General features: G+C 45.2%; 1 long non-coding RNA gene across 11 annotated transcripts in view; it reads right to left on the minus strand.

Moving 5' to 3' along the window:
• The window catches only part of LOC135178754 (uncharacterized), a 50,891-nt gene that overhangs the window by 20,219 nt on the left and 7,564 nt on the right, over positions 1 to 23,108 (minus strand). For 7 of the 11 annotated variants that reach the window (XR_010303733.1, XR_010303727.1, XR_010303729.1 and 4 more), the window contains exons 4-6: positions 8,679 to 8,792; positions 5,280 to 5,415; positions 4,241 to 4,361 (exon numbers count right to left, since the gene is read on the minus strand). This is a non-coding gene — a long non-coding RNA (uncharacterized LOC135178754). Of the gene's footprint in view, positions 1 to 3,345; positions 3,424 to 4,240; positions 4,362 to 5,279; positions 5,416 to 8,678; positions 8,793 to 9,059; positions 9,335 to 10,058; positions 10,788 to 23,108 lie in introns of those variants that run through there. The other 4 variants (XR_010303725.1, XR_010303730.1, XR_010303732.1 and 1 more) reach the window with 4 other exon arrangements.

Genomic DNA, 23,108 nt, shown 5'->3' on the forward strand with positions numbered 1-23,108 from the left:
AAAGCTTTAACTGTGCTAGAGGAGTAAAGAGTAGTATTTCCACAATAAATACTTCAGTTTTGATGGTACTTTCTCTGAAAACCATCAGTGGGGAAGGGGGGGGAGGGATTTGGTGACAACACAGATTTGAAAAATGCTCTACCCTTATCTACTGGCAGATGATGATGACAGTTTTTGAAGGTCACTGACCAGGCAAGAGCTGCTGCTGCAGCCAGGTGAAAAAGCCTGCATTGAGTCACGGAATCATCGAGGCCAGAAAAGACCTCCATGATCATCAAGCCCAGCCCATAACCCAACATCACCTCAGCTAAACCAAGTGCTACATCCAATCTTTTCTTAAAGACCTCCAGGGATGGTGACTCCACTACTTCACTGGGCAGCCTGGTCCAGCCCCATATCACCCTTTCCATGAGGAAGTGCTTCCTAATATCCAATCTAAACATCCCCTGGCTTTTTCTCTGAAGCTCAGTTACTTACTGAGAAGGTCTGAGACAGAGCAATGTCTGACACAAGAGAACAGCCTGTTCCTCTCAAATGGCCTTTAGAAGACAGAATAACACACTAAACCAATATCCTTGTGGTAGAGCCACATCATCTGCAGGGATCTCGCTAGCCACAACCATCTGGCTTTCAGTGCTCTTCTCTGTGGCTGGTTTGAAAGTGTGGGACCACTTTTCTTTTTATGTGGTACCAGAGACAGTTCTGAAGGCCACATGATTTGTAAACATCATAAAGTGACGGAATCACAATGACCTAATCCATCTCCTACCAAGATAACTGAAGGGCTCCCAAATCTCTGGAGCTGAAATTGAATGAGGGTGTGGAAAAGCCAGAGAAGGCACCAGGCATGGTCAAGACTTGCACCTTGCCTTGCAGTGGTTGATAAAGAACAAACAGGAAAAGGCAAATGGGCTTTAATTTCTGTGGGTACTTCCACAGTTGTTGCCACAGAACCTCTAGAAGCAGATTGGGCTGTGGGAAACTGCTTACTTTGGCTTGTAAAAGTGACGGAAGCGGCCCTGAATCATCCCTTACCCTATGTGTTTTGGGAGACACCAAGAAAATAATAACTGTGCTATTTTTGCACAAGTTTGGACTGGGTTGCATACAAAGAATGACTGGCAAATTGTAATGAGCAAAATTGGGTTGGCGAGCAAAGCTGTCCCTGAATGTCTTCCTCCTAAGGTCACAAGTTAAAGGCTCACGTGCAGCTGATTGATAAACCTTGAGCCAGCATCAGTAGCGATTCCAAAGGCAGGTTCAGAAAACATAAACACCTTACAGATTAAAGAACAGCCAGAAACCAACTCTGCTCAGCCATCACACATTTGTCTAGTGAAGGCTTAGCCACCTAAATCACCCTTGAAATGACTCTATTTCAAGTCACATGCTTTTCTGTATTTTTAGAAGCCTTCATAGGAGTAGTACCATAAAAACCCATTACTTCTTCCAGACAAGGGCTTAGCTTGGGTTTATTTTAACATATAATTTGTAAAAGCTTGTAATAAACATGCCTCACTGAGCCTGGCAGAAATTATAGGAAGGAAAACACCACTGCTAACTTTGGGCTCCTTGCTTTGATTCACCCCTCATTGTGTTATGTGAGCTTCAGAACTGCAGAGAAGTGATGAATCGTTGGGTAACTAAGAGCAGAATGTCCAAAGCAGCCTCATCTTTTCAGAAACTCTCTTTTGCTTAAGGATTTGGAGGTTCCAACATAAACATTCACCAGAGGGCTGATGCTTAGATCAGGAAGTAAACAAACAATCAGGCTTTCATTCAGATAGGCAGAAATATGCACTGCATAATTTAAGTCCTTCAGTCTGAGCTGGCGTCCTGTTATACGCCCACTGAAGTCAATGAAATTTTAGGATGTACAGGAAGTACTGAGAGAAGTCTTCCAAATAAACAGTTAGTGAATATTTATATAGACATCATAAACAGCCCTCCACACCCCCAGTATGCATGCTGGTGGTCAGGCTGAAATTATTACTGTCCTCAGGCCAGTTGGTACATCCTTTAGGATAATAGAACTGTCATTATTTTCAGCTTGTGGCAAAGAGATAGATTCCCCTGTTAGCCACACCAACTCAGAGCAAGTCTGTAATCTCAGCTTAGCTGTATTTGGAAACTGGGCTTGTTTGTAAATGAAGAAAGGAAACCAGGCAGGAACTAAGTTTCTCTCTTGAAGCATTCAGTTTTTCCAAGGTCACTTTTTTTCCCCTCCCCTCTTTACACTGACCAAGCTTCTCTGCACTGAATAAAGTTTTTTTAACCCTTCAATTCCCACTTTATCTTCAAGATCTTTTCCAGTTGAAATGATTCTAGTTGACAGGATCGGGCTGGGGGATAGGTTGTACTGGATGATCTTGGAGGTCTCTTCCAACCTGGTTGATTCTATGATACTCTATGATTCTTTATGATTCTCTCATCATTAGTACAATTCAGGAGCTTAAAAGTTCTAGCATGCAGCAGCATCTTTGACTGTGTTTTAGAAACTGCTGTGATGTTGCACTTTGTGCAGGTGCCTGTTCTGCTTTATTGCTTAACACACAATTCGGTCAGCATTGCTCATGATGTCTTTTGAGACACTGAGCAAGCTCAGAGCAGAAGAATCTACTGCTCTGAAGTTTCTCCCAGGCAACCAGCAACAGAACAAGGGGACACAGACTCAAATTGTGCCAGGAGGAAGTTCTTCACAGAGAGAGTGATCTCCCATTGGAATGGGCTGCCCAGGGAGGTGGTGGAGTCACCATCCCTGGAGGTCTTCAAGAAAAGCCTGGATGAGGCACTTAGTGCCATGGTCTAGTTGACTGGCTAGGGCTGGGTGCTAGGTTGGACTGGATGATCTTGGAGGTCTCTTCCAACCTGGTTGATTCTATGATTTAAAGCCTTCTTGTTCTTCATAGAATGGTTTAGTTTGGAAGGGACCTCAAAGAGCATCTAGTTCCACCCTCACCATAGGCAGGGACACCTCTCACTGGAACAGGTCACCTCAATTCTTCCATAATGAAACTTTATCATTTAACTGTCCAGGAAACTGCTGTCCAAAGACGATGGACAAAAAAAAAAAGAAGTTGTTGGCCTAAATGCAATAAATATACACAATGAATCTATACAATGCATGGTGGTGGCTTCATAATTCGTGGGAAGCCTTGTGTTTATAGATTTTTTTCAGTGCATAGTATGTAAGCAGCAAAAACAAAACCTTGATTATTCATCACACAAAAGCCAATCTTAGAGGCATAGCAGATGAAGAGTGCCAGAGCCAGAAGAAAGTGAGCATTTTTTTAAAAGCCACGTGATCACATAATTAAATTGAGTGGATTACATGCAAGAACTCACAAACTTCCAGGTGAGTTAGGTTCTGTGCTCGTTGACAGCAGAGGCATAAAGACATTTCTGTTTCCCTGCACGTACACACTGGTTGGAAAAAACATTTATTAATGCTGAAATTAATAGCATCACTGCCACACACTCAGTGAGCCCCAAACTATAACATGGCTGGAATGACCAGTTACACATAATGCAGTGATTATGGGGGCAAACAGAACAGGGCTTCTGCCACATAAGTGAAAAACTACAACTATTGCCTTGGGTTTTGTTTTCGAGGCATGACCAAACCAGCAACAGAGGGAATGGCTGACCTTTGCATGTTTACAGGGCTTGACAAAGCTGGAAACAGTGTTCTGCATCCAGTTCTGGTGTCCCCACCATAAGAAGGACACAGCTGTTGGAATGAGTCTAGAGCAGGGACACAAAGGTGATCCAAGGACTGGAGCACCTCTGCTACAAGGGCAGGCTGAAGGAGCTGGGGGCATTCAGCCTAGGGAAGAAACAGCTGTGGGGAGGACCTTAGAGCTGCCTTCCAACACCTGAAGGGATTCTACAAGAAGACTGCAAAGGGACTTTACATAAGGGTGTCTAGCAATAGGACAAGGGGGAATAGTTTTTAAGCTGATAGAGAGTAGGTTTAGATTGGATCATAGGAAGAAGTTCTTCAGTATGAGAGTGCTGAGACTCTGGAATAGGTTGCCCAGGGAGGTTATGGATGCTCCCTCCCTGGATGTATTCAAGACCAGTCTAGTTGAGAGGTCTCCCTGCTTATGGCAAGGAGGTTGGGGTAGATGATCTCTAAGGTCCCTTCCAACCTAAGCCATTCTATGATTCTCTAAGCCATAGTCCCAAAATAGTCTTACTTTGTAAAAACCTGCTGTGGTGGGTTCAGTTTAAGTTTTACCTGCAAAACATCAGCATCTCAAGAAAAGACTCCTCCAAAAGACCTGCTGGCCAGAAGTTCAGGGGTAATCAGGGCTTTACACACAAGATGGATGACCTTGTCTCTTCCCCAGAAGGATTCCCTGTATGCCAGCAATGAAGTGAAAAGGGACATGTTTGTGTTAGCAGCACCCAGTCTATCAATAAAGAAGTCCTCAGGAATATCAAATCAAGATCACATGAATTTGCCACTCTCCCAAAGGCACTTTCCTACCAGGCAGAAGAGATCACAAAATTCTCACATCTCTTTAGTTTGCAAGCACTGTGCCTGTCTTAATGATCCCAGGAGGTTTCCTGAACCATAATGTCTCATCTCTGCAAGCAGCTGCTTCCTTTTCACATCAGAGTTCTTGGAGGCTTGCTTCACTTAGAAAAATTAAACCACTGACAAGCTGGTAAATAATTAACTTCTATTGGGAAGATGCAATCCCACTGCAGCTGGACAGGTTTGCTTAACCCATAGAATAATTCTGGGCTGCCTATTGTTTTGGCAAAGCTTTAAAGGCTAACACACTTGTCTGTTCTTAGGTTCTCCTGATTTGCCTACTTGGGGCTATAGCTGACCCTCACTATGCATGTTAGTTCTGTTACTGTTAACAAGAGTTAAATACACAGACCTCTAAGAGAGGCTTGGCCACTTACTCCCAGTGTTCCAAGGTCAACCAAAGTCTGGACCCTTTACTTTCTCTGTGCTCTGCTAATTGAGAACAAAGCTTATGCAAGACATCCTTGGGGAACGTGGGATCTGAGGTCGTTACAGTCCACAAGGCTAAAACTCAAATACAAAGCACAGCTGTTTGGACAGGAGTCTTGGACCTCCTTGTTTTGAACTATAATGACCTGCTCAGCCTTACCAACTGGGGAAACTCTGAAATTCTTGCCCAGCTGATGGCTGGGATGTGAAAATTGCCTGGCAGGCAGATCTGGTTAAAACAATCAGTTTAGAGTGCTCCAGGGTGGAAAGGTTGGCCTTTCTTTTCCTCCCTGCCTCATTTCTGTACCTTTCCTGCACGTACATCCATGCATAAGTGCAGATTTGAATCCATGTGGTGCACCATCCAAGCAGCTGACTCCAAGTTCTCCTTGCAGAGGGTGGTGTTCTTCCCTTCTGCCAGGTACAGGTATTTTTATGGGCCCCTGGGAAGAGGTAAAATAAGAAAGGAAGCTGAGTGTGGGCTAAAGTTGTCATTCAGTTCAACTAGTGATAGACCTCCAGTGCCCTAACACTTCTGAATGTGCACTGTACCCCCCTTGGTAGTGCATTTTGAAGTATACTACACATATGAAAGCATCATTTAAGCCTCCTCTTTGATTTAACTGGAACTACACAAATATTTGGGATGACAGCAGTGAGTAATCTGGCAGAGCTGGGCTATGGCCTGCTGGATAAGAGTCAATCATCTACTTAAATGGACTGGCAGCCCACCTTCCAGTGCCTGATGTGGCCTGGATCAGGCAATAATTGCAGTGAAGACTCCTTGCCTGATTGTGTGCTTGAAGTCAGTGATAGATCATCAAGGAAGAACTTCTTTACTGTAAGGGTCATTGGAAGAAGAGGTTGTGGAGTCTCCTTTTCTGGAGACTTTCAAGCCCTGTCTGGATGTAGAATCATAGAATCAGTCAGGGTTGGAAGGCACCACAAGGATCATCTAGTTCCAACCCCCCTGCCATACCCAGGGACACCCTACCCTAGATCAGGCTGGCCACAGACTCGTCCAGCCTGGCCTTAAACACCTCCAGGGACAGGGCCTCAGCCAGCTCCCTGGGCAACCCATTCCAGGCTCTCACCTCTCTCATGATGAAGAACTCCCTCCTCACATCCATCCTGAACCTACCCATCTCCAGCTTTGCTCCATTCCCCCTAGTCCTGTCACTATCTCATATCCTGAAAAGTCCTTCTCCAGCTTTTTTGTATGCCCCCTTCAGACACTGAAAGGCCACAAAACGTGTTCCTGTGTGACCTGCACTAGATCCTGTGGTCCTGCTCCAGCAGGGCAGTTGGACTCAGTCACCTCTGGAGTTCCCTTCCAACCCCTAACATCCTGTGATCTCATATCCCCTTACACTCAAAATCCAATTCTCTTATCTTCTTTGCAAAACTGATATCTATGCTCTATGTTAACGCCTGACTACAGCCAGGCAATGCCTATCTTAAGCTGTTTCAAGTGCCTGACTTCTCAGTCTCCTTGCTGTCGCAGAGCACATCAAATCCTTCAGACCAGCTGTGGAAAACCCCTGCAATTCTTTACGTAGTGATATAACAAATTTCTTTGTGCATCCAAGAGAATAGGAATTCCAGCATTCATGCTCACCGTGAAATACTGCAAGCAAAGGCTAAGTAAATTTTGTTTGCTTTAATATGGAAATAATTTTGACTGCATCTTTGGCTTTGTATGACATGGAAACTGGTGCTTGTTTATGCATTGCTACTCCCCCCTCCCCCCCTTGCTCTGCATTAAAACCCCACATGAGAAACAAATTTTTCTCTGGGAACAAAATGTTACTTTTTTTGGGACCGAGTTCTAATTAGTCAGGTTCATAGGCCTGTTTCTTTTCAGTTGGGAAAAGGCAATGCATATAAAATCCAGATGGAGAGCACATGATGCTGGAGCCAGCCCCAGTCCATCAGCCACGTCACTTGATTAAAGGAAACCCTATAAGAATTTAAGTGAAAAAGCAAACCCAACCAAGATAGCAAGAGCAGCAAACTGGCTGCAGGATGGGATTCCATCGCAGCTTTGAGATGGCTTTTCTTCCGCTGGTTGGCCTTCCCACACCTTATTGCAAGTTAACCAACAGTTGTATTTCATTTCCACTTGTCTAGGATTTGTGATGGAGAACCTAAATACCGATGGTGGAGCACACACGGCAAGTGGGACGGGGAGGAAATTTATCAGCAGTCTACACGAGGCCACAAGGGACACAGCTCTAAGGCAACAGCTGGCTGAGAAAAAAACATAGAATTATTTTGATTGGGAGAGATCTTTAAGGTCAGCAAGTCCAACTGGTCACCCAGCACTGCCAGGTCACCACTAAACCATGGCCCTCAGCACCACAGCTGCATAGGTTTTAAATACCTCAAGGGATGGGGACTCCACCACTGCCCTGGGCAGCCTGTTCCAGGGCTTGACAACCCTTTCAGCAAGGGAACTCCATCTTTGCGTGAGCTGTAATATTACAGACCAATTCTTTTGTATGGAGAAGAAGAGGCTCAGGGGAGACCTTATTGCTCTCTACAGCTACCTGAAGAGAGACTGTAGCCAGGTGTGGTTGGTCTCTTCTCCCAGGCACCTGGTGACAGAACAAGAGCTGCTCCAGGGCAGGTTTAAGATGGATGCTAGGAAGAAGTTCTTCACAGAAAGAGTGATTTGCTTTGAAATGGGCTACCCAAGGAGGTGGTGGGGGTCAGCATTCCTGGTGGTGTTTAAAAGGAGGCTGGATGAGGCACTTAGTGCCATGGTTTAGTTAATTAGAAGTGACAGTTGATAGGTTGGACTGGATGATCTTGCAGGTCTTTTCCAACCTGGCTAGTTCTGTGACTTTGTCTGTGCCTGAGCACAAGTGCACACACATCGTGGCAATTGCCTTACAGCCTTGCTGCCTACTCAAGCTCCTGAGCTTTTGCCAGGTCTGAGAGTCAGATTTCTGGGCAGGTCTGATGCAGACTGTGGAGAAGGCTGAGATGCAAACATGCCTTGTGAAGGGATGGAGCAGCATCTGGAATCCCTAAGGACAACGGCAGGAATGTTCATGACTCTTTGTTTGTTATGTTGAGCGTGTGTGCTCTCTCTTTCTCTGCTTTTGTTATCTGTGTAGTGAAATTCCTCTAAGCATAGAAAGTAAGCCATCTGGAATTGTGCAGCTACTTCTGCCAGGAAGCTGGAAAAGCCCCTCTCCTGTGCAGAAAGGAAAACACAGACTCATCTGATCTGTTAAGAAATCACAGATCTCAGAGTTACGTTCGTACAGCAAAGAGCAGTGGCAAATAGCTGCGCTCCTCACCATTACTAATTCCTGCTGCTAGCCTTAAGGTGTCGAGTTTAACTAAAACTTGAGGGATAATTGGTACATTTTTATAATAAAGCATGCAAAATACATTAAAAAGGCTCGGTGTCAAAGTTGTTTGCTCTGCCAGCGGGTGCAGAGAGAGAGAAGGAAACGAGTAAGCGCGGAGAGCGTCTTTGCAGCCACATGGCTAGTGAAGTGCTCTATTTATTCTTTGGGGAACAAGCAAAGGAGCTGCAGAGCTGCTGGTTGGATAGGTGCTGGTGCTGTTTTTATTGGCAGGCAAGTCTGAGTGCCTGAAAGGTGGTCATTAACACCCTGACACAGAGTGCTGACAGGGCGATTATAAGCTTAACACCCTAGGTTATATTAACAGTGTCAAAACCTCCCCTTACCTGTCAGTGAGAAACAGAGGCATGAAGGAAAACATTATAGACATACTGAGGTTTTAACATCCAAAAGCCACACTGCTGCTCGCTGCCTCAAATTGGTTGAAATGTCTCCATGACCTGTAAAAGTCCAACCAAATGAAAGGAGATTTATTAATTGATTAATGCTTATAAAGACGTAAAGGCTGAGTGCCAGGAGGCTGGAGCCAGGCTCTGCTCGCTGATGCCCAGGGACAGGACAAGGGGCAATGGGTGAGAGGTGGAGGCATGGAAGGCTTTGAGGAAACATGAGGAGGAATTTTTTTCCCCGTGAGGGTGACAGAACACTGGAATAGGCTGCCCAGGGGGGCTGTGGAGTCTCCCTCTCTGGAGATATTCAAAACCCACCTGGATGTGCTCCTGTGTGATCTGATATAGATGACCCTGCTTTGCAGGGGGGAGGGTAGGACTGAACAGAACCAGGCAATCAGTGACAGAACAAGAGGACACTGCCTCAAGCTGTGCCAGGGCAGATTTAGGCTGGATGTTAAGAAAAAGTGACCTCATTGCTGTCTACGACTACCTGAAGGAAGGCTGCAACCAGGTGGGGGTTGGTCTCTTCTACTAGGTAACTAGCAATAGAACAAGAGGACACAGTCTCAAGTTGTGCTGGGGGAAGTACAGGCTGGATGTTAGGAGGAAGTTCTTGCCAGAGTGATTGGCATTGGGATGGGCTGCCCAGGGAGATGGTGGAGTCACCATCCCTGGAGGTGTTTGAAAAGAGGCTGCATGAGGCACTTGGTGTCATGGTTTCGTTAATTAGAAGGTGCTAGGTTGGACTGGATGATCTTGAAGGTCTTTTCCAACCTGGTTAATTCTGTGATTCTGTGGATGAGTTTTCAAGGTCCCTTCCAGCCTCTGACATGCTGTGATTATAGTTTCACAGGATAAAATAATGAACACAAAGTGAAGCCATCAGGGTTGCTTCCCCTCTTGTTGGGTCTTTCACAACTACTACCACTGGGCTTTTGGTTCAGGATCTTGGAAACTTAGGGGGTTTCTTTAGGACTCAATAAATGTAAGAAAAGCTTTCTGGAGTATCTTATTGCTGATATGCAAGGCAAAGTTTCACTAGGATCTTTCTACGACTTCACTGACTATCCCAGACAGCCCTAGAAAGTGGTTTTATCAGAGCCTCCTGCCATGCAGGACTCATCCATTTGATCTCTGGAGGTCCCTTCCAACTCCTAACACTCTGTGACCCATTCCAGAGCCTGGAGCAAGACCCTTAACCAGCTAAAACACCACAAAGAAAAGCTCAGCCCCACTAAGGAGGCCCAAGCAGCACCCACAGGTGACCCCTCCAGCCTTTAGATCCCCTCCACCATATGCACCCTGGGGACTCACCAGTGATGACAGGAGAAGGATCCTTCAGCCCAGGTGGGCAAGCTTGGAGTTTCTGCCTTTCTTGGGGCTGATTGCAAAGAGGAGTGGGCAGGAAGGGCAAAGTGGCCACACCTGGAGTGGGAGGAGATTCCAATAAAGCCCAGGTGCTCTGGGTTTGGGGGGGAAAAGGGGGAAAACAGGGTGAGTGGAATGGAAAATGGGCAGATATGGTGGTCCAGCGTGAGCTGGTCTGAGGGATCCTGCTCTGGCAGGGGGGTTGGACTCCATGAGCTCTCAAGGTCTCTTCCAGCTCCCAACATTCTGTGATTCTGCTCGTTTCTGATGCCAGTTGCAAAAGCTTAGCCCACTCCCATTTCCTGCCTGCAAGGCTGTAAAAGCAGATGAACTTGCTGTTGCCCTCTCTGCTTTGCTGGATGAGCAACACCCTCTCTGCTCCAGCTTTGCCACATGGCCAACCAGCCACATGGTGGACCAGCTACCTCCTGAACCTACCTCCATCCATTGTCACCCCTCCAGTTTTGTACCTGTTTCCCTTCCCTTATATGGCTGTGAACTCCCTTACCTTAAATACCCTTTATTTATTCTTAAAGTTATTTTTAGCTTCCAAAATCGGTGCCAGGTTGTTTTTCTGTGGGTCTTTTACCCCTGTCTACCTAATTCTTTCCTTTTCAAAGTGGGGGAGGAGAGGGGAAGCTATCCTGTAATTAATTTTGTTCTGTTGAGCTTTGGGTCTCCAGGAAGCTTTTAAACTAGGATGATATAAAATTGGCTGGGGTGGGGGGGAAGAGGAGAAGATATCCTATAATTAAGGGGGGGGGGGAAGGAGGGGAAGGTATCCTATAATCAATTTTGTTCTCTTGAGCTTTGGGTCTCCAGGAAGCTCTTAAACTAGAATGATATAAAATTGGCTGGGGTGGGGGGGAAGAGGGGAAGATATCCTATAATTAAGGGGGGGGGGGGAGGGGGAAGAGGGGAAGGAATCCTATAACTGATTTTGTTCTGATGAGCTTTGGGTCTCCAGGAAGCTCTTAAACTAGGATGATATAAAATTGGCTGGGGGAGGGGAGGGGAGGGGAGAGGGGAAAGTATCCTATAATCGATTTTGTTCTGTTGAGCTTTGGGTCTCCAGGAAGCTCTTAAACTAGAATCATATAAAATTGGCTGAGGTGGGGGGGGGGAAGAGGGGAAGGTATGCTATAATTGATTTTGTTCTGTTGAGCTTTGGGCCTCCAGGAAGCTCTTAAACTAGGATGATATAAAATTGGCTGGCTAGTTCAGTCAGCAGAGCACGAGACTTAACCTCAGGGTCATAGGTTCGAGCCCCACATTGTGCCATCTGAAAAGATGAAATGTCTCAGAAACAGAGCTAAGAGAAATATTTAATAAGCAAACAAGGATAAGAGATGGATTTATGGCTGCTGTTTGGTTTGGAGGCTGCTGGAAGACAATGCAAACTCCTCTCAGAGGTTCTGTTAGAGGATCCCTGTGCCTGCAGAAAAGGGTTTAATTGAAGCAGCTGATGAGAACTGCCCAAGGTAGGGAGTTTCCAATAAATCAGGTCCTGGGTTGAGGAACAACCTGTCAAAGTATTTGTGTGTGTAATTTTATGACAGCATCTGCTTTGGCTGAAGCCAAGGTCTCCAGGGCAATTCTGAACTTTCAAGTCATCCGTAGGATCGAGCATTTTCATCTCCCTCTTTTTACTTCAAAAAGAAGAAAAATGTGACATAATTCTGAGAAAATGATGTTTAATCATGTTCTATGAATGTTATTCATGCAGCTTTCCATGCTGACAAAAGCGTCAGAGTGTTTGCTGGAATGTTAGAAATGCCTGTAGAGACTTTTGGCATTTCACAAACAGGAAGAGTCATAAAACCACTATGGAGATAGTTGTGTGTTTGGCAGTCTAATTTATAAGATCAAATGGCCACTGAAAAGCTGCTGAGGTAATGAGGTCTCCTGTCCATTGCAGTTTTCTGGCAATTTAAGTCATATATAAAGCTTGGGGGAATTTTAACCAGAGGAATGGCACTGTACTGGCATCTGTTGACTTTAAGGTGCTTAACCCTGTGCTTTTTGCATTCTGCAGGGGCATATTTCACTCTGCTTTCTTTTCCTCTTTGTGGGAACCCTGTGTCCCATTTATCTCACTCTGGAAGTGAGAAAAAACCCTCTTGTTTCATAGGAAAGGAAAGGGTTCAAAGCAGGGAGACAGAGATAGGCTCTTCAAGTGTTGCTTCTGCTGGGAAGTATGGAGGGGGAGATTATGGGCTTGATAGAGCTAAAGTCAGCAGCAATCAGTGCACACCACAGATCCACTAGCTCTGAGCTTTGAATAGAAACAGGGCAGCAAGCTGTAGCTGCTAATCCTTATCCCTTTCTTTCTGCACATCTTCTATGTGACAAGGAGAGATCACAGGTCACCTTCTGCCCCACTCCCTCTTTCACAGCTGCAAATCAAGACAGACTTTGGGGTGGCAGTCAACAACAACAACAACAAAACCCCTACAACACATTGAAAGCCTCCAGAGAGTTAATACACTATGAAATCATGTGTAGACATGACAGCGGGAGGAGAACTACCTAAGGCCTCCTTTACAAAGGAGTAAGACATAAAAGATGAGCTTCTGTGGCCACTAAAGGGATCACTTCATCAGGACAGATTTGTGTCAGAACAGGGAGAGAGTCTTGTCATGTCAATCACACTGAAGGGCCAGAAACTTTGCTGTAGTCGTTTGCAAGGAGTTTTGAATGATCAAGGTGAGATTCAGTCCTTTTTCTTCCTATTTATTCTGTTTTGGGGGTTTTGAACGACCAAGGTGAAATTCATTCCTTTTTCTTCCTATTTATTCATTCTGGGGGGTTTTGAATGACCAAGGTGAGGTTCAGTCCTTTTTACTCCTAGTCATTCTTTTTTGGGGGGAGTTTGAATGACCAAGGTGAGTTTCAATCCTTTTTCTTCCTATTTATTCTTTTTTTGGGGGGATTGAATGACCAAGGTGAGGTTCACTCCTTTTTCTTCCTAATCATTCTTTTTTTTTGGGAGATTTGAGTGACCAAGGTGAGGTTCAGTCCCTTTTTCTTCCTATTTATTCTTTTATTTTGGTGGTTGAATGACCAAGGTGAGGTTCACTCCTTTCTCTTTCTATTTGTTCTTGTTTTGGGGGGTTGAATGACCAAGGTGAGGTTCAGTCCTTTTTCTTCCTATTTATTCTTTTTTTGGGGGGGTTGAATGACCAAGGTGAGGTTCAATCCTTTCTCTTTCTATTTATTCTTTGTTGTAGGTTTGTTTATTTACTTTGAATATGGTTTTTCTCTCTGATAATCTTGCCCTGAGAACAGTTAGGCACTGGAACAATCTCCCAAGAGAAGCTGTGGATTGCCCTACATCAGACAGTTTTAAGACTCAGCATAGCAAGGGGCTGGGCCAGCCCATTTGAACTACACTGTCACCTAGAAAGATTGGAACCTTGGCTTCCCTTCCAACTTGGCGTTATGTGATTCTGTGTGAACTAAACAGCTCCTTCCCCAGCTTATATTTGTGCTTGAGATTGCCTTGACCCAGGTACAGGACCTTTCACAAGGTTCATCTGGGCCCACTTTGTCCCAGTCAAAAAGGCTTTAGAGAAGGGGAAAGGCACAAAGCTGAGTGTCTCTGGTAGCTCTGTTGGCTTTGTTGCTGTCATTGTCATTTATTTGTTATCATTTGTCAAGATCTATGGCTGTTTAGAACAAAACAAGTAGGGGTTTTGAAGGACTGCCTAATGAAAGGCACAAGTTTCAACTTTATTCCCTGCTTGCATGAAACCAGAGGTTGTGTTTATTTAGAAAGCTAACATTTATACAGATTATGCACTCTCAGTGGTTCCATGCCAAAGCCCACATGACTAAAATGGGCCTTTCCATCACTCTTTCAGCTTTGACCTATGATTGTTTTTACAGGAACTGGATCTTTTAAGCAAGAGGCTGTGGTAGAGTGCAGGGGAAGCACGGCACCTTGTGCAATGCTTGGTAAACAGTGGCTTCAGCACCAGCACATGTAAAATGCTTTTGAGTCACTTGGCTGTCCAGACTGCCCCAGGTACTATCACAGAAACATTCCTGTTGGAAAAGACCCTCAGGATCACCAAGTCCAACCGATGTCCCTACAAAGTTCACCTTAAACCATATCCTCAAGCAGCACATCCAAATGGCTTTTAAATGCATCCAGGGCTGGTGATTCCACTACGTCCCTGGGCAGCTCATTCCAATGCCTGACCACTCTTGCTGGGGAAAAAATGTTTCCTAATGTCCAGACTAAACCTACCCAGTGGCAGCTTGAGGCCATTCCCTCTTGTTCTATCACTATTTACCTGTGAGAAGAGACCAGCAGTAGCCTCTCCAATATGTCCTTTCAGGCAGCTGTAGACAGCCATAAGGTCTCTGCTCAGCCTCCTCCTTTTCAAACTAACCATCCCCAGCTTCCTCAGTTGCTCTTCATCAGATTTATTTTCCAAGCCTTTCCTCAGCTTTGTTGCCCTCCTCTGCACTGGCTCCAGCACCTCCACATCCCTCTTGTAATGAGGTGCCCAAATGTGAACACAATACTCACAGTATCACAGTATCATCAGGGTTGGAAGAGACCTCACAGATCATCAAGTCCAACCCTTTACCACAGAGCTCAAGGCTAGACCATGGCACCAAGTGCCACCTCCAATCCTGCCTTGAACAGCCCCAGGGACGGCGACTCCACCACCTCCCCGGGCAGCCCATTCCAGTGTCCAATGACTCTCTCAGTGAAGAACTTTCTCCTCACCTCCAGCCTAAATCTCCCCTGGTGCAGCCTGAGGCTGTGTCCTCTTGTTCTGGTGCTGGCCACCTAGGAGAAGAGAGCAACCTCCTCCTGGCCACAACCACCCCTCAGGTAGTTGTAGACAGCAATAAGGTCACCCCTGAGCCTCCTCTTCTCCAGGCTAAACAATCCCAGCTCCCTCAGCCTCTCCTCGTAGGGCTGTGCTCAAGGCCTCTCACCAGCCTTGTTGCCCTTCTCTGGACACACTCAAGCATCTCAATGTCCCTCCTAAACTGGGGGGCCCAGAACTGAACACAGTACTCAAGGTGTGGTCTAACCAGTGCAGAGGACAGGGGCAGAATGACCTCCCTGCTCCTGCTGACCACACCATTCCTGATGCAAGGTGTGGCCTCACCAGAGCAGAGTCCAAGGGGACAATCACCTCCCTGTCCCTGCTGGGCACAGCATTTCTAATCCCAGCCAGGTTACCCTTGGCTGCCTGTCTCACCTGGGCACACTGCTGGTTCATATGAAGTTGTTTGTCTATTACAACAACTATTGGATTAGGGTACTTATCAGGGATAGTGGGAAGGGTCATCAAGAAAAGCTGGATGGTAGGAAGGGATGCCACCAGTTTAAGGAGATCAATCTTCTATGCAACATCAAACTTTTGACAGATGAACCCATCCAACAAACACTTCAAAGCATCCAAATCTTAAAACTCAAACAACAAACCAAGCAAAAAGTAAGAATTGGCAAATGGAGCTCTAAGTGTCCCACAACAACTACTCAAGTTGCAAATTTGCTTTTCTTGTATGTGCTCCTCACTATCACAGAATGTCAGGGGCTGGAAGGGACCTTGAAAGATCATCCAGTCCAACCTCCCTGCCAGAGGAGGATCACCCACACCAGATCAGGCATCCTGCTCTTGAAGCCTTGCTGTTTCATAAGTGAGCAGGGTCCTAAGAAATTAATGTCTGCCTCATATATGTATCCAATATTTAAAGCTCTTGCAAAAAAACTACACTTGCAGCAAAACAGGGAAACTATCATAGAACCAATCAGGGTTAGAAGAGACCACAAGGATCATCTAGTACCAACCCCCTGCCATGCCCAGGGACACCCTACCCTAGATCAGGCTGGCCACAGCCTCATCTAGCCTGGCCTTAAACACCTCCAAGGATGAGGTCTCCACCACCTCCCTGAGCAACTCATTCCAGGCTCTCACCACTCTCATGCTGAAGAACTTCCTCCTCACATCCAGTATGGACCTACCCATGTCCAGCTTTGCTCCATTCTCCTTAGTGCTGTCACTCCCTGAGAGCCTAAAAAGTCCCTCCCCAGCTTTTTTGTATGCCCCCTTCAGATACTGGAAGGCCACAACAAGGTCACCTTGGAGCCTTCTCCAGACTGAACAGCCCCAGCTCTTTCAGTCTGTCCTCATAGGAGAACCTATGATGGCCAGAAGGATCTACTTGATCACTGTCTTCCTATCAGCAGATGATCCTCAAGAATAAATACACAGCCTGATAAATGCCTTGAGTGCTTGAGAACTCTGATTGTTCTTAGTTGAATAACTTTCCTGGGAGACAATGCTTTTCCTACAGAACCATTCCCCAGATGAAGAATGTGTGAAGGAAGAAAGAAAGAAAGAAAAAAAGAAGAGAGGTCTTTCTGCCTTCCAATATTTTTCCAGACAAAAACCAGTGACAAAGCTTAAGGATGTGATTTGCCCCCCACCCCACATCCTCACACTTTCTAAATGTTTTCCAACTGGCAAAACAGTCAGAGTTACTTGGTGTTCTCTCCTGCCTGCAGAAAGAGAGAGTTTAAAGTAGAAGAAAGCCTTGTTTGAAAGCAGTGCTGCTACTTCTCTGTTTTGAACTATTTTTGGAGAAAAGAGTAGAACCAAATGATTTTTCTTTTCATAGCTAGGAAATGAAAGGTTCATCATCTCAGGAAACATTCTCCTCCAAAGCATTGTTCCCAGCTTACCAGGAAGGTATTTTTAGCTTGCAGTTAATTTTCACTTCCCCCCCCCCCCCCCCCCCACTATTTTATAGCTAGGTCTATCCTATGGAGTCACAGCCTCTCAATGGAGTTTTCCATATTTTCCTTTAAAGGAGCTGATTTGCATCAGTAAAGTGTTCATTAGAAAAGGTTAAGTGTGGTTAAGTGCCACGGCCCCGTGAAAGAAAGCATCCTGCATCTTGTCTCCACTGACATTGACACCCAAGCATTCTAATTTGGGGCTTTTTGCCTCCCACACCTTAGGAAACCTAAAGCTTTGATGGTGATAGCACAAAATACCACTTCAGCAGGTGAGTATATGATCATAACTGACTTCCCTGCACAACATTTACCTCAGGGTTGTGCATTAAGGGCATAAACTGAAATTAGAGGACAGGAGGGCACAGGGTGGCCAGTTGGCTTTTCCTCCTGGTCAGCCATCCTCATAGAATCATAGAAGCAAGCAGGTTGCAAGAGACCTCCAAGATCATCCAGGCCAACCTAGCATCCAGCCCTGTCCAATCAACTGGACCATGGCACCAAGTGCCTCATCCAGGCTTTTCTTCAACACCTCCAGGGATGGTGACTCCACCACCTCTCTGGGCAGGCCATTCCAATGCCAATCACTCTCTGTGGCAAGAACTTCCTCCTAACATCCAGCCTATGCTTCCCCCAGCACAACTTGAGACTGTCCCCCCTCATTCTGTTGATGGTTGCCTGGGAGAAGAGACCAGCCCCCACCTGACTATAACTTCCCTTCAGGTAGTTGTAGACAGCAACTTTCCTGGTTGCTTCTCAAAGAAAGATGTGAGCACCTAACTCACTTTGTTTCATCGCTTTATGAACAGGTGTTGTGGACCTACAGATTCTTTTTGTGGCTGCAGGCATATAACACCTTTAGCAGGGGGTTTGGGACCACTGGTAGAGGTAGATGTGCCTCAACCCTGCTCAGGAAAGTCTTGCAGTGCAGAGAAGCCCCTCCAGACCCCAACAAGTGAGATAAAAACTTGACCTGGAAAGGGACATGCTTTCCTTACATCTCCCATCATACTTGGATTTCCATCGAGAACGAGGTGGTTGGCCTCATTTCTATGAACAGGTTCTCCCAATTTCAGAGGCAGAATCATAGAATCAACCAGGTTGGCAGAGACCTCCAAGATCATCCAGTCCAACCTAGCACCCAGCCCTAGCCAGTCAACCAGATCATGGCACTAAGTGCCTCATCTAGCCTTTGCTTGAACACCTCCAGGGACGGTGACTCCACCACCTCCCCAGGCAGCCCATTCCAATGGCAAATCACTAAGATGCTGAAAGCAAGATCCAGAGTTGGGTGAACCTGCTCTTCACCTTGGTAGTCATGCATAACTGCCTTAAAGAGAGGAAAATGTTGTGACTGAGGTGTATTTGCTGAGGTGCCCAGTTTCATCGGGCAGGGTGAGCCTTTCTCCACTCTTTCATGCCTCTGCTGCAATTAGCTGGCACGTTGCTGTAAATGAGGATTTCTTTCCAAAGGAGAGCAGGGTTCTGACTTTGAATCTATTCCTGATCAGCAGCAATCCTACAGAGTTTAGTAAAGTGGTTGTGGGGTTTAGCAGGCTTTCATCCTGTGTAATTACATGTTGTGTCTCAAGAATGACATTACAGCCAGGGATGGAAGCTTCTCAGAAGACTTAGTAAATAACTGAAATGTGTAAGACTCTCTTTATTCAGAAAAGCTGCCTGGAAAGCTCATAAGAAGAGGCTTTCCTGCAAGATTTTCTACACTTCCTACTTGAAGACAGGCTGGAAATCCGAGAAGAGCCTTTCTGTTCCAGCTAAAGTGGGTAGGTGCCAGGGTTTGTGGAGGCTGAGGGGGAGGCAAGGGGAGGAAAAGGGAGCAGTGCTTTTTTCTTCAGAAATCCAAGTTCATCTTGAGCTTTTGGAAGCTGTTAAGATTCACTTTTGTTTTGTCTGAACGAATTTCTTCCCTTTTATTTTGTCTAAACCATCTGGCTGAGGTAGAGCCTGGGCTTGGCTTGCATGAGCAATCACACTGCTGTCACAGAGCAGGAGTTGAAGCCTGTTTGTAAATCTTTGAAAGAGCAGAAGAGAACTTTTTCTGCACCATACAAACAACCAGCTCAGGCCCCACTATCTGAGATGCAAGTTTGAACTAAGTCTGAAGGTGACTTGTACTTCCAGGACGATCTTTTGCCCAAGGACAAGAGAAGATTATTTACATGTGAAGCACTACATTTTCTGAAAGAGGAGACTTCATTTCTCCATGCTTGTGTTAAGCCCACTGAAATTCAGTTCAAGGTATTGAGGTTGCCTTCACGACTGATTACCACCTACCAGCTTGGGAGCTATGATCTGAAATTGGCTGGATCTTGAATGGGAGATCACCTGAAAATCTTAAGCAGAAATTAGGGCATGAAAGGCAAAGCACCTGGCAAATCCTTGATCATGTTTTCACCTCTGAAGAGAAATAAACAGATGCTTAGAGAGGTGGACACAGGGTGCTTGAGTATACATGATAAAAAGACCCAACCAGAAGAGCAGCTGTGCAGTTACATGTGCAATTTGAGTGGGTAAATAGGTATTTTCAGTCTCTTATTGAGTGAATTTATGAATCACTTGCCTGTGATACAATTTGCATCTCTGAATTCTCAGAAGGCAGAAACAATGAGATCCAAATGTTTCCACTAATGGCAACATGAATTTTGTTGTTAATTAAATGGGACCAAGAACAAGGCATATTGTCAGTTAAATGGTCTTTCTTTGGTAAAGAAAAGATCACAACAGTCAGTCATAACTTGTTTCTTCTGCAAAGACAAATCATTGACAAGAGATCTTTTGTTTCCAGAAGCTCAAGATACCATTGCTGACTTTAAATGAATATTCAGACTTCTCCATGATATGAGATCTTTTGTTTCCAGAAGCTCAAGACACCATTGCTGACTTTAAATGAATATTCAGACTGCTCTATGATATGAGATCTTTTGTTTCCAGAAGCTCAAGACACCATTGCTGACTTTAAATGAATATTCAGACTGCTCTATGATATGAGATCTTTTGTTTCCAGAAGCTCAAGACACCATTGCTGACTTTAAATGAATATTCAGACTGCTCCATGATATGAGATCTTTTGTTTCCAGAAGCTCAAGACACCATTGCTGACTTTAAATGAATATTCAGACTGCTCTATGATATGAGATCTTTTGTTTCCAGAAGCTCAAGACACCATTGCTGATTTTAAATGAATATTCAGACTGCTCCATGCAATGACCATGCAATATTTCAGTCAAATCATGGATAATGGCCATGGATGTTTCAAGGGCAACATTTAAGAAGCTAAGAAGAAATTGGGAGCTAAATTGCAGACAGTTTCCAAACCAGCCATGTTTTCCCATGGGAATGGGCTGCCCAGGGAGGTGGTGGAGGCACCGTCCCTGGGGGTCTTCAAGAAAAGACTGGATGAGGCACTTAGTGCCATGGTCTAGTTGATTGGTTAGGGCTGGGTGATAGGTTGGACTGGATGATCTTGGAGGTCTCTTCCAACCTGGTTGATTCTATGATTCCCAACCAATTCTTGGAGCTAAATTTCACTAGCAAGAAGTACAGGCCAAGGATTTGGAATGCAGGCAAGGCCAGAACCACAGTGGGTTTTCACAGAGAAGGGTGTCACTATAACAGAGGGTGTGAACACTCAGGACATCCCCCAGAAGCTCTGACCTGTATTGCTTTTGGACCCTGAGACCAGGAAATGGGAGTGCCCAACCCAGCCAGTTGTTCAAATGTGGTCTTACAAATGTGAGATGCACCCTTTTCCATCCCCAAAAGTGACACCAGTAGGACAGCAATAAAACCATTAAAAAGGGAGGAAAAGGGGTACACACCATCAGGTTTTAATTTGGCTTCAACGTGACTGCAGTGCAAATGGCATAAAAAGTTACTTCTACCAGCAATTCACTGCCAGTGATAGGTGCTGCATTTTTCAGGTGTCTGGCTCAAAATAAGGCAGAATCTTTCTTTCTTTGTTTGTTTCAATATCCTAAATGCTTTCTTTCTCAAAAGCAAGGTGTCTCATGTCTGATGGCTGAGGCCAAAACTCTTTCAGCAGAGCAGCTCTGTCCTGTACTATGCTACCAAGAATAAACACTGGATGAGCATAAGTGCCAAAAGAGGGGAGGAAAAAAAAATCTCTCTCATTTTTTTTCCCTTTCCTTGCAAGGCCAAACATGCTGTCTTTGGACAGATTTCAATCCTGCTTTAATTCATTAAAAAAAGTGAAACAAAATCACCATTTACATCCTTGACAGCTGGCAGGTTTTATGTGTTCTTACTGCTCCTGCCAAGTCAGGAGGAAAAAAAAAAACCCTCACCACTTTTCATTCAGCTCTGTCATGGATCTTTGGAGGGCTGGAAGTGTGAGAGATGTCAAAATGTACTCATAACAATGACATACAGTACCTGAAGGCAGGAACGTATTATGCTAATGTATTGGTATAGAGGAAGTTACAATCCTCTTTTTTCACTCAAAAAGGGGGAAAAAAAAGAAAAGAGAAAAAACAACCCAAAGCTGCCACGGCAACATCAGAAAACATTCCAGTCCTGAAAGAGGGAGCATTTTGCTTCCTACAAAAGCCATCTGACATGTTCCAAGATCTCTCTGCTCATCAGACTACATTCCAGCATATACTAGGGGAAAAAAACCAAAACAAACAAAAAAAACCCCAAAACCCCAAGAAAAAAAATCTATGGTGTTTTATTAACTCTTCTTGATTCTTATTCCTGCTGTAAGATGAGAAGAGTCATGCAGTTCAGGTGCCAGGACGGGATTCCAATGTGCTGTGGGCAGGTCCTGCTTCAGACCCACTGACATGAAGGGAGACTATTTCTCACTGGGAGTCAGACAGGGCCCTGGATAGGAATAGTTCCCACTCTTACATGATGATATTTGCAGCATGTCACACAACAAGACACTAAAAGGAAATATTATGGTGTTTGCAGGGCAGCTCCCTCAGTAGAAATAAGGAATGGGAATGGTCACCCACTTAAATTTTCTGCAGCACTGCCATGACCCCTTTAAGACAATAACAGAAAGAAAACACCTTCCAAATAAAGAGCAAACGTGTAACAGAGCCAAGACAGAACAAGGGGACACAGTCTCAAGTTGTGCCAGGGGAGATATAGGCTGGATGTTAGGAGGAAGTTCTTGCCACAGAGAGTGATTGGCATTGGAATGGGCTGCCCAGGGAGGTGGTGGAGTCACCATCCCTGGAGGTGTTCAAGAAAAGCCTGGATGAGGCACTTAGTGCCGTGGACTAGTTGGCTGGCTAGGGCTGGGTGCTGGGTTGGACTGGATTACCTTGGAGGTCTCTTCCAATCTGGTTGATTCTATGATTCTATGCCACAAGGCATGCAGACCCCAGCCTAGATCACACTGCCAGAATAGATAACTCATAGGCTCACAATCCAGCCCTGGGCATCTAAGCTGCATACAGACAGTGCAGTTCTTTGTCAGAAAGGGGATGTAGAGAAAAGCTTGGGAAGTAGCATAAAGAAAAGCTTGAACTCTGTGGCATTAGGTAAAGTTATCTAGAGGACAGTTCAACAGAGTTTCATTTGACTCTCAAGTTTTGATAGATGAAGTAGAAATTGGATCTGCTGATACTGCATCCCCTTGTCTCGCTGGCCACCCAAAAGGAACGTACATGGACATTAAGTCCACCTAGGCACAAGGGTACAAGGCCAAGCTTTCCACTATGCACAGCTACTAACATTAGAGAGACTGAAGAAAAATAAGAGAAGAACCCTCACAATCCAGTCACAAGCCATGAGCATGCCACTGCTATCAGTTTCAGAGGCATTTGGGAGGGAACTTGTTGCAGCTTTCAGAACTGAATCCTCACTCAGGAAGGACAGATGCCAGATTGTTGTTCTTGGCTTTAAGACAGAGAACAGCTTATGGGCAGAAGGTGCCTACAGTACATTTCAAAGCACAGCAAGCTTGTCAGTCCCACACTCTCCATATCACTTGACTAGGTCATTCTCATTTTGCTGTGGTTAGTTATTTTAAAATCAGTGTTATTCTATGCTCAGCTACCTCTTATCTACGGTGGTGAGAATAGCTTGGGATTGAGACTCAAAGACCACAAATATGACTAGTCTTGGCTCCAAAACTTGGAGACCCATAGGCACAGTCTTCTCTTACAAAATGCAATCATTATGGCATGCACATAGCCCTGAGCTATTTCACTTATTAAGCCAACAACTGCTTAAAGTGG

This window comes from Pogoniulus pusillus, chromosome 10 (assembly GCF_015220805.1).
Source record: "Pogoniulus pusillus isolate bPogPus1 chromosome 10, bPogPus1.pri, whole genome shotgun sequence".
Lineage (NCBI taxonomy): Eukaryota > Metazoa > Chordata > Aves > Piciformes > Lybiidae > Pogoniulus > Pogoniulus pusillus.